The following is a 12,695-nucleotide window of genomic DNA, read 5'->3' as shown; positions in this document are numbered from 1 at the left end:
ATTCTAGTCCTAGTGTGAATTCTACTACACTCAGAAGAAGTAAAGGTCCCTGGATTCCTCGATGATAAGGATGAACCACTCACTATCCAGTATCAACCCTGTTTGACCTTGAGTAAGAGCATAGTAATGACCATTTAACTAATTCAGGGGAGGAAGGAAGATCCATAAACTCAGCTATAGGTTTTGGGGGTTCTCCTCTCCTCTCCTGTCCTCTCCTCTCCTCTTCTCTCTCTCTCTCTCTCTCTCTCTCTCTCTCTCTCTCTCTCTCTCTCTCTCTCTCTCTCTCATAGATCTCTTAGGTTCTTAGGTTGATACTGCAAGTTAATCGCATGAGAAATATATCCATTTTCAATCAAATATCATTTTAATATTTGTAAGGAGTTAAAATTAAGAAAACTGAAATAAAGATTCCAAACTTAACAGGTTCAAATATCTTTAAATCCATTTGGAAAAGACCCTTTATACCTTAGAATCTCATTAAGTTCAAGTTTTAGAGTTGGAAGGGAAAGATATATACATATTGCAGAAGCCAAAGAAATGTAGGCTCAGTCAAGTTGTCATCCTGATTAGAGCTTATAAACTTCTCTAACACACCAAAGAACTAAGCAATGCGTCACACTCAAATCCAGGGTGGGTATATGGTCATCCTGTTGGAATCACCGAATCACTGGTTCTCCAGCTACAAATGTGCAAGTATGTGTTTCTCTCATCAGGATCTCTAACAAGAATCTGATGAAAGCAAACATAAATGTCTAGTCATAGATAAGTCTAGCACTATGGACTGAACTTGTGCCTCACAAGATTCAAATGTCAAAATCCTGACCTCTAATGTGATGGCATTAGGAAGTGGGGCTTTTGAGAAGTCCTCACGAACAGGATTGTGCCCTTATAAAAGAGAGCCAAGAGAGCTCCCCCCATCCTTCCTTCATGTTAGGGCACAGCAAGAAGTCATCCTAACCGGAAAGCAGGCCCTGGTCCCCTACGGAGTATATATCCAAGGGAAACTAAATCAGTATGTCAGAGTACTCAGTACCCCATGTTTATTGCATCACTATTCTTAATAGCCAGAATGTGGAATCCACCTAAGTATCCATAATGGTATTTAGGTACCATTATGAATAAATATGGATAAAAGGATAATGAGAACATAGTCTACACATACACACACCCACAAACTCAATTGCTATTTGGTCACAAAATAAAGGAAAACTTGTCATTTGTAACACACATAGGTTACAATATCATGTTGTACACCATAAACATATATGATTTTTATTTGTAGGTTAAAAATAAACATAAAATTAACTAATTTTAATAAAAGAAATAAAGAATTTCCTCCCACATGAAAATAAGAAAGAAAGAAAGAAAAGTATTCGTGTCCTCTGCCTAGTCAATGAAATCTGGCAGAGTTGTTTCCAAACATTTGTCATTTACTTTCAATTTTCACAGTTTTTGCCATATCCTAATAATGCTTGTCCTTTTATTATTTACTGAGTATTTTTCTTTCAACTGAATTTAGCTCTTTTCTGTGTAATAAGATCCTTGGGATCACAAGTTTGATGTATTAGTTGTTTTTTTTTTTTACTAATACAAATTAATAAATACATTTCTATTAATTTGTCTTAATTTGTTCATGCTGAGGCTTGAAACAGGACACATCCCTCTAGTTATATACCTATACACTACACATAGGAAAAACCCCAGCATGTAGTGGAATAGTGCCTTTGATTAGAAATTGCCTAAAGTGCAAAATTTTCTCAAGCTCCCAGAAAGAAAGATGATCTGCATTTGGCCCTCCCCTAAAAGAACCATTTATCCTAAAAGTACAGTTTAAGAAACGTGATCACTCAGCCCATGTCAAATCCAACACTGTGCCTTGGTGGTACCAAAGACTCATACTGCTCTCTAGGAACCAAGAATGTAATGACAAGTGAAAAAATTCTCTGGGGAAAAAAATACTCACCATATCTTAGCAAATATATTGTGACCTAACATTATCATACACTTCCTCCTGTGATCATTAAAGTATCATTAAGAACAAAACTAACCCCCATTAAGAACAAAACTAATCTATGTTCTACTGGAACATAGAATAAAATGTTCCCAAAAAAGGAGCAAAGCAAGATTCATTCTCTATGACACATTAAGTTCTAGAACAGGCAAAAAAATAATGTGTACAATAGGAGCAAAATTACACAAATGCATGTATATTTATGTACAAAATAAAGATTAGAAGGATGTATACCAAAATATCAAAATAGTCAGTTAATTATCTCTGCATGCTAGAATTATATTGTGAGTTTGTCTTCTTTCTTATAACTTTTTGCACTCTACAAATTTTCTTCTCTGAGTTTATAACTTTTTGGATATCAGAAATAAAATATCCTTGCACTTTAATCTTTGAATCCCATTTACTTAACACATTTTATTATAATTTTTAAAAAGCTTAACTATTTGTTCTTTATTAAAGCCTCACCATATCTTTATGTCTTTACAGTTCTCTCTGACCCAAATGCATTTTCTTTCATATCCACATGTGAAATCCAAATATATAAGGTCCTCCATAAAACTCAAAGCAAGAAACAATTTCTTCTGCAATTCTGCAACACTTTAATTATAACTTACTTATGACAATCATTTTCTAACATTTGAATGTGAAAAACAGAATCACAGAATCTTATAACTCAAATAGATTGACAAGATCACTTCATTAAACCTACTTTGCAAACAGAGAAGCTGGGGCTGAATTACATTATGAAATACACTCCCATGCACCATGAACTAAATGTACCATCAAGACCATATTCCAGGCTCCATACAGGATCCTATGTCCCTTATCTCTATGTCTATACTAAGTTGTGTTTATTTGGAACTAGTGGTCAAATAATCTTTATAAGTAAAATGGCAAATATTGTCAATTAGCAGTTCTACATTTATTTTCCCCCATGAGTTAACCAAACGTCTAATGATTATGTCTGATACAACACAGCACAACCAAACAAAAGAGTTTCACTTTTTCTTTCTTTTTGTTTTTGCATGTCCTCTGTTCTATTCCATGAAACAAGACAACAGTCCATATAGCTGATGACATAAATTTGTGTACCAAAGACAGTGAACACTCCATGTTGAGCAACAAGAAAGACAGCTCATAAATTGGATGCTTTCAGCATTGACTTTTCCTAGAGTTCTCTAGTAAGACAAATTTTGTATCTACCCACCTATTCTCCACTATTTCACTTAAATGTTAACATAATAGAAATACTTAACTTTATTAGCAGTTGAACAATGCCAATTTCCAAATATAATAAGCAATTCATGCAAGTATTTTGTAAGAAAGGCATCATACGGTACATAGGGACCCATTTGTAAAGATTCCACAACTTTCCTTCAACCTACACTTCTCTATATTTTTTCAAAACTCTCTAAAATACCTCACACATATAGAAACCAGATTTTTAACAGTGTGTAGATGAATGCTTTAAGTTAGCTAACAGCAGTGCAGTTTTTTAAACAACAGTTCTATTTCTTTATAATCATGCAATCATGTAAAGATCTTATTATATTTACTTTCACACACTATGGGAAATGGAAAAAATAAAAATGCACACATAGTTCTAGTAGTGTTAATGCAATTGAGGAGGAAATGGCAATCTGGATCCTGAAAACAACATATCTTTAGTCACAGTCAGATCCTCAGACTTAAAGAGACCCCTGTGTTTATAATTGTGAAGAAAAAGAAAGACATTAATAGGCTCAAAAGGATGAGAATATATTATCAAATATTCTTCTTTCCAGCAATATTTTATAACATTATTTCAACTATCTGGGAAAGGAAACCTCTCTAGAACATGTAAGTCTTTCTCAGATGCCACTCAGGTTCCAGTAAATTGTCTATTAATTCTCTTTGATATTTTGTTCTTAGATAAAGAAACTTGCTTTTGCACCAGCTCCCTAGGCTTACCTCCCTTTCTAAAATATTGGTTCTATCCGCCTTTTGCTAAGAAGCAAATGACTAGCTTCAGGCTCATGACTGATTTCCCATTGTTCCGTTCACTTTAACCTTTCTCATTGCACCAACAATCTGGACCCCAGAGGGATTTGTCACAGTTCTCCAATTCTCTTTCTCCCTTGGCAGCAATTTTTTATTTGATTTTTCTTTTCCTTTACTTTTGTAAAAAGAAAAATCCTCACTTTAATACTTCCTGTTAAATTGTCCTTTGGTTATGAGAAGAGAAAAGGGCCTTAACTTCTTGGAACTCACACATTGACAATGAATGCTGTTGCTCTTTTTTTTTGTTGTTATGACTCAGAGAAGTGAAAAAGATACTCTTAAAAATAGAGTTGCCTTTCATATATATTTAAATCTATTCATCAAAATGAAAAACTTTCATTCATAGATTAGTCCATCTTTTAAGTGACCTACCAAGTAAGAACAATCAAAGATTTTTTTTTTTTTTTTTTTTTTTAATTCTGGCCAAAGTGAAAGACCAAAATGAAACAGGTCTCAAAGAAGTGGTGCAATTTTCCAAGTAAAAAAGTACCTTCAATGATGCAACAAACACTCCTGAAATCTTTCTGGATGGAGAAATTAGTTGTTACCATTGGCAGAAGCAGCAGTGAAAATTGAAAATAACAAAAGCTACCATTTCTTGAGACCTTGACATCATCTAGACAGCATTTACTGGAGATCATACATCATCTTCAAAATTCTCTGTGAGGCATATATTTCTTATCTTCCTTTTTTATACACTAGGTAACAGTCTCAGAGAGGTTGCTTAATGCTGAATGTCACATAGTAGAGCTAAATTCAAACTCACAGATAACTGGAAAGCCAGGATACAAGAGCAAAATCGGACAAATTAATTCTGTATTTGACATTGTGCCATTTGCCAAAAACAAACAAACAAAAAAATGAAAACAAAGATCTCACTTTATTGAAACCATACCAATTCGGCTAGAGCAGTTTCTGAGCCTATATTTTGTAAGACAATACAGTAAGGGAGAGTAGTACACACAATCCTTGTTTTTGTAAATTGTGAATACAACCATACATAAGAATATTCCAGAGGATAAAACAAAAATATTAAAGGTTTTATAAGAGTCATTTGATAAATAGTAATCAACACCAGTATGTACTTGATATGTGAGAATGCTGGTATATATCTTTTTTTACTATATTTCAATCCATATCAATAGTTCTTATTTTCTTTAACTCATTAACATATATTACCATACAATTTCAATGATTTTTAAAAGTTTATATAGAAGAAATATATCAAGAATAAACTAAATTAATAGTAAAAATTTACAAGCTGACCAGTAGTTTTTGGTAATTTTAAATCTGATTTTCTTAACTTATGGGGCAATCAGATGCAATATATAAAATAGAATTCTTTTGGAAGCAATCCCAATAATATAGGGTAGCTTTCATCTAAATTCATTTCTTACTTAACATCACAAAGGAGAGTACTCAAATTATTAAAAACCAGTATTTAAAATATGAAATATACAGATTCTTATTGATTTTAACATAAATTTTTTAGGGTCCTCTTAGCACTGAATCCACTTATTCAATAAAGTCTTCAACTTCAGGAAGAGCTGCATCCCTACAAACCAAGAAATCAGGCTCTTCATTTTGTAAACTAATAGAAAATTGTTTTCCTACAATCTTCTTTCCAATTACAATTTCCAAGCCAAAACAATGGCACCACTACTTCCTCTCTTATTTTTTATTTATATGCCTACTAAATGCATTAGTCCATTTTTAATAATAATATGAAAATGAATCTGTCTTAAATCTATTAATTTGAGGTTGATAAAAATAACTTAATAGTGAGGAATGGAGAACTTAAAAGAGAGACAGAGACTGCTTTCCTTTCTAAAGCATGATTTCCTGTTACACAATCCAATGAGGGTCCTTTAAAAGGTTTAACTGATGTCCTAGGTACCTCTGAGCTTAACAGCATAACATTTTGATAAGAAAAGTTGTAAACAGATGAGATACATATGGCTTATGCTTCCCTTGAAATTCTCAGGGTTTTAAAATCTAACAGATAATGTGCTTTGAGCTTTCATCTAATTCTCCATTCTTGTGAAGTTCAATGACCCAGAACACAGAAGATTTCTCCCTCACCTAGGATTACAAATCAGTCTGGAAGCACTAGTCACATATCGCAACAGATCAGTGACTTGAGCACATTAAAAAATCTGATGCATCAAATCCACACTGTATATTAAGACTTGTAATCCAAACCCAAAGGGACAAATGAGAAAGGCAATAGGGAAAGTAGCAAAAGAGGCCAATGAAACAAAAGTGGCACAAGAGCACTGAGATGATTTTATGAGTCAACAATGAGTCAACAATTATCCATACTGCAAGATCTCTGCACAGTAAAATAATATGAATTAACCTGATTACCCTAACAGACAACACTAAAATAAAGCATTTTTGCCTTATGTTCAATAGCTATACATACTACTTTGACTGAAATGGATATAACTGTTATATAGGAAAACTCTTTGAACATATTCTATTAAACACTGTTATGTAGGAACCAATCCCAGAAATGTCATTAACTTGTTTTTTAATGAAAGTAAATTCTTAGGAGAGGAATTTTACAAACTGGTGACCTGAAAATAAGCCAGTAGCATAGGGAGTTATAGACAGAGCACTTCAAGGAGAATGAATGCACATTGCAGTCTACTGTAACAGCATAACTATGATTTGGGCCCAGTTGCCAGAGACCTAAAAATGCATAGGACTTAGCACTGGATAGATAAGCAAGTATTTTAAGAATGCACTAGGTTCCAAGTGCTGTAGCCATATTACACGTTGGAGCTCTTTTTACTCTAAAACCTCTACGATAGAAGCAGCAGCAGCATTAACATTTAAAAAAAAACAGGGGGCGGCGCTCGCCTGGCATGCATGCGGCCCAGGTTCGATCCTCAGCACCACATACAAACAAAGATGTTGTGTCCACCGAAGGTCAACTTCCAAGAATGTAACTGTAGCTCCTGTGAACACTAGAGGGCGGGGTTACATAGTGAAGCTCTTCTGACATCTACTGGGGAAGATTCAGTCTGCAAACCCTCAAGACCCACTACCGACTTATTTTGAAAGGCTTTAAAACGTTTTAATAGATGACCCAAACTAGTCCACCATGAAAGCAATCAACCAAAGAGGAAACCCAGACAAGGGCTCCATGGAGAAAACTTTTCTGAAGAATGATCTCCCTTCCTTCCTGCATGTATCCATAAAACATCCTATTCCCCAGGAAATGATTCTTAATAATCCGCTTATGGTTATGTCCTTTGAGAGTCACGGTTTTAAGTTACAAGTGACATTTCTCATCAACTCTGGGAAAGTATTCTATTTTTGTTGACTAAGTGCCATGAACTAAAAAAAAAAAGAAAGAAAAAAAAAGTCTCTCCATATTATTAAAAGTTTTCTGAACAAGAGAAAGGTATCTTCACCCTTCATGACTCCTTTATATTCAGACTCCCTGTCATGACTAAGATCCAAAAAACATGAGCTGCCCGGCATCCTACCTACTTCACTGATAAATGGAAGCCATTTATTTCCAAATGGATTTTGGAAGACCAAATATCAATTTATGTAGCTCCTGGAGCAACATAAAAAGCTATTTCCCCTCTTTAAGCATTGCATGTCTTTCCCAGGGCCAAGTCATGTTAAAGCCACTTCAGTATCTCCCAATTACATTATCTTGAAAATTACAAGCTCAAACATTCATTCTACAAATAGCCCAATTTCTACATAACATTCAATGAGATGATGGAGCTTCTCTTCAAAACAATCCATCTCAGAAATTGTGTTTTTCAACAGAAAAACTGTACTTGTCCAAGAAGAAATAAGTTCAAAAATTAGTTTCTAGCTTGTTTTATTGTTACATTTATAAAATCACTAATAAAAATAATTATAATCCTAAAAAAAATAAAAAACCCAGGGGTCTAGGGTTGTGGCTCAGAGGTAGAGCACTTGCCTAGCATATGCAAGGTGCTGGTGAATCCTCAGCACCACATAAAAATAAATAAATAAAATAATGGTATTGTGTCCAACTGCAACTAAAAAAAGAATTTTTTTTTTTTTAAAAAGGCCCATGATTCAAGAGGGCAGGTCGAGTCACAGTTAAGTCTCAATTTGGTTCTGAGAATTCAAACAATATTATATAAAGTGTTTTATAAATATAAATCACATATAGAAATGCAAACATAATAGTTTAAGTTTTTTGAAAAAAAAATAGTTTAAGTTTTTTTGTTGGTTTTTTTTTTTTTTTTTTTTTTGGCTAACTTCTGGTTCAATATACCATAAAAACCACACATATTTCTCTCCTTTCCAAAATTTCCAAATTTCTTTGAAATAACAGTAAATGTAGACAAAAAAAGAAGAAGAAGAAATCCACAGCAATGTGAAGTCAAAGACTATGCATTTTACAGACACAATATTCAGGTATTTTTACAAATTTTTGGAAAAGGGATAAAGATGATAAATATATATTTACAAATCTAGACTCACAAAATGAAAACAGTTGAGCTTACATACATGGGAAGGCTATAATAGAGGATGTAGTTATCTCCTTTTGGAACAGATGCACATTCAGGAGGGCTGGATCATTCACCTCCAGCTGAAGCCCCACAAACTTTCCTCTAAAAACAGTAAAATTTTGTTTGGGAAGGACTACTGGTATAATCAAGGGGACAAAGGCAGAGAAATTCTGCAAGAACTCCAAAATACTTCCATGGACCTATAAAGTCAAACAGGAATGATTTCCTTCAAAAAGTAAACCTCATTAAAAATCACTTTCAGGGACTGAATTGTGTCCCCCTCAAATTCATTTGTTAAAATTCTAACCCTTAAAAGCTCAGAATGTGCTGATATTTAGAAATAAAGTCTTTAAAAAGATCACGGAGATGCATGAGGTGGCACGTACCTATAATCCTCTCTGGAGTCTAAGGCAGAAGGACCACAAATTTGAGGACAACCTGGGGCATTTAGTAAGACTCCATCTCAAAATAAAAAATAAAAATAAAAGGACGGGGATGTAGCTCAGTGGTAGAGCACCTCTGGGTCAATCCCCAATACCACAAAATATTACTTAAATTAAATTAAGAGACAGTTGAATTTAAGTGAACTCATTTTGGTGGATCCTAATCCAATATGATTGGTCACCTTGTAAGAAGTGATTATGACACAGACACACACAGAAAGAAGACCATGTAAAGACAAAGGGAGAAGACAACCATCTACAAACCAAGAAACAGGAGCTTCAGAAGAATCAAACATTTCAACACCTTAGTCATGGACTTCCAGCCTCCAGAAATGTTAAAAAAAAATTATTTTTTAAGTCACTCAGTCTGTGGTATTTTGTTCTGTTATCCCTAGTAAACTAATACAATCACAATATCACTCCAGCAAAATCATCATTACTTTGAAAATAGTGAAAGTTCTATGCTAGCCTACCAATCCCCACAGCCAAAGCCTAAAGGGAAGTCTACATGTTGTCAATCATCCCTTTCAGAAAGATCCTTTGCAGAGAAGATCTCAGTTTAGCTATTTATATGAACTAACACACTCCTTATTTTAAAAATATAATTGCTTAACAAAAATTCAACAAACATCTAAGAAAAATCAAGTAAAATGGAAAGACTGTCCTTGGGTGGGTAAAAATTTTGCATGGGTGAGATGCAAAAGAAAATCTAATTAGTATTCTGAGTGTTTCAATCTATTCTACAATGAAAAGTCAGTCTGAGAACAGAGAGCTATCTCATGTGGAATTTCCTTTTCATATCAGTACACTAGTGCTGCCAGACACCTGTTTCTTTAGGCTCCAGACAGTTCAAGACAATAATTAGTAAGTGAAAGATAAAATAAGATGACAAAATTAAGAACATGGTAGACAGGTTTTCCTTGGCTATATTCTCTTAAGACTTTCAAAATAGTGAGGAAGCCAGGCACAGTGGCACCCACCTATAATCCCAGCAGCTTGGGAGACTGAAGTAAGAGGATCACAAGTTCAAAGCCAGCCTCCCCAATTTAGCAAGGCCCTAAGCAACTTAGTAAGACCCTGTCTCAAAATAAAAAATAAAAAAGGGCTGGGGGTATTGTTCAATAGTGCCCCTGGCTTCAATCCTACCCATAGCACTTCACAAAAAAATAGTGAGGAAGATTTAGTTAGTACCAGAACTATGGTATATTCTGATAACAGTTAATATGCATATGTAGTGAGACATAAATCTTAAATCTTTTAACTGTGATTGTGCAGAGAAAATGATTTTTTTACTTCATATATATATATATATATATATATATATATATATATGAATCTGGTCTAATTTCTACTTATTGGTAAGTAACAAAACAAAATATACGTAGATGGATGATGACAGATAAGTAGGTAGGTAGCTAGACAGATAGATGAAAGATAGAACAGAGATAAATACATTTGCTAAATGCTCAATCTTGCAGAGAGTTTAATTCATTAAACAATTCCTTAACAGCAATTCATACGGACTGCATCAAACTGCTCTGACAATATGTGATCTCAGATCCAGATCCCTTTTACAGGCTTTGGGTCTCATTGGCTCTAGCCAGCTATGGGTCACTAATCCTTTGTCTCATCTACCATCAGGCTCCTGACCCATGGGTCACCCCATTATGGAGGATCCCTTGTCAGCCTGGCTGAAATTTCACTCAGTTCCACATCACATAGGAAACTCTAAAACTCAAACCACCATTCTGTCTTACCCTATTTTGTTATCAAAGTGATTTTGATGTGGCTGTGCCCCAAGTTTTATATGGAAGAATCCAAGAAACAGCTATTTTCAGAACTTTAACAAAGAGAGGAAAAGAGGATACGGGTCTAAGAGCACTCTCTATGCTTAATGTTGCTCCATATCACTAAAGCTCCTCCCTCTCTAAGACATCCATGGCAGGCCTTGAACATCCTCTCCCCTATTTGGTCCCTGGAGTCAGAGAGTAGGCTCTCCCCACCTGTCTCCTTACCTAGACTTCTTCCTATCTAGATAGGGGTAAAGAGAGGCCTACCATGCCTAGACTTTGATAAACTGAAAGGAAAAGAAGTTTAAAAAACCTTTTCTGATGATAGTAGCATGTGTTTTAAAACTGCAGAATCTTACTTTTGAACATGGGCAGTTATATATTACCTTTCTTCTCCCTTCATTTTCCTATTCTTCCAAAACCAAAAACAGGTCAATGAGTGCTGAGTGACGACTGAAATTGTATACCCTAAAAAGAATGTGGTTTGGTTTTGTTTTGTTTCCAGTACTGGGTATTGAACCCAAGGGTTCTTTGCTACTGAGCTAATTCCAGTCTTTTTTTTAAATTTTTTTTATTTTGAGGCAGGGTCTCACTAAGTTTCTGAGGCTGGCCTCAAACTTGCAATTCTTCTGCCTTAGCCTCCCTAGTCATTGGGATTAGAGTGTCTGCACATGAAAGAATTTTTTAATGACCCCACTTATTTATATTTTTTTAGTTTTAGTTACATTTCATAGTAGAGAGTCATATATTGTGGTGGCTCTTGCATGCCAACTAGGGCTTCCCTGCATCTAAAGCTGGAGATGAATATCACCACAACTCCATGGCCTGTAGGATTTTCAGCGCCTTCCTAAATCTTCCCGGTATCTCTAATTTCCTGCTTCTTCTGAGTTGTTGTTCTCTTTTCTGCTTTCTATAATTCCTGAAGTCTTGCTTACTGGTGTCAACTCAAACATGGAATACAATTGAATACAATACTATCTTCTTGATTTCCTTCTCCTGTCAATACAACATGTCAGTTGTCAGTGATTGGCTTCCAAAGAGATTTAGACATAACATTGCAGAGAACCTATCAACACTGTAGAAATTTTTAAATTAAGTATTTGATATTTGTTTTCTTTAAAAAAAAAAAAAACAATGATTTTTTACAACTCAGGTTTCAATTTTCCACTCCTTTACTCAACTATTTCACTCACTCTCTAAATAAGTTAGAGCTCAACTTTAAATTTTTGCTTCCATTTTATTCAGAAAGAATGCATCTCTGTCCAGCATTTTCCTCCAAATCCATCAACTGTTAAGTAAAAAGTGATATGTCAATACAAGAGAATATTATTCCATAATAAAGAGGAGTGAAGTGCTTTTTATATACACTACAATATTATGTCATCAAGTGAAAGAAGACAGTCCCAGAAGAATACATATTATAATTCCACTTACATGGAGCATCCAGAATAGGCAGATCTACAGAGACAGAAAGCAGACTGTGGTTGCCTAACTCTGGAAAAAATTGGGAGGCAAACGGTAGGTGTCTGCTAAATGGACATAGACGATGTTATAAAATGAAGAAAATGTTCAAAACTCGATTATGATGATGGTTGCATGACTGAATATACTAAAAATCTTTGAATTGTTGTTGTATTCAGCTTTTTCACTGTTGTGAATAAAGGATCTGACCGGCACAACTATAGGAGAGGAAAAGTTTATTGAGGGCTCAGTTTCAGAGGTCATAGTCCAGAGAAGGCTGGCTCCATTCCTTGGGATTCCAGGTGAGGCTGAACATCATGGCGGAGAGGGTGGGAGAGGAAAGCAGCTTACATCATAGTGATCAAGAAGAAAAGAGAGACTCCAGCTCCAGATACAAAATATATACCCCATAGCCACACCCCCAATGAACCACTTTCTC

Source organism: Marmota monax, unplaced genomic scaffold (assembly GCF_021218885.2).
Source record: "Marmota monax isolate L192 unplaced genomic scaffold, Marmota_monax_Labrador192_F-V1.1 WCK01_AAM20220418_F8-fsc00007, whole genome shotgun sequence".
Classification (NCBI taxonomy): Eukaryota; Metazoa; Chordata; class Mammalia; order Rodentia; family Sciuridae; genus Marmota; species Marmota monax.
Note: the sequence above shows the minus strand (reverse complement) of the source record.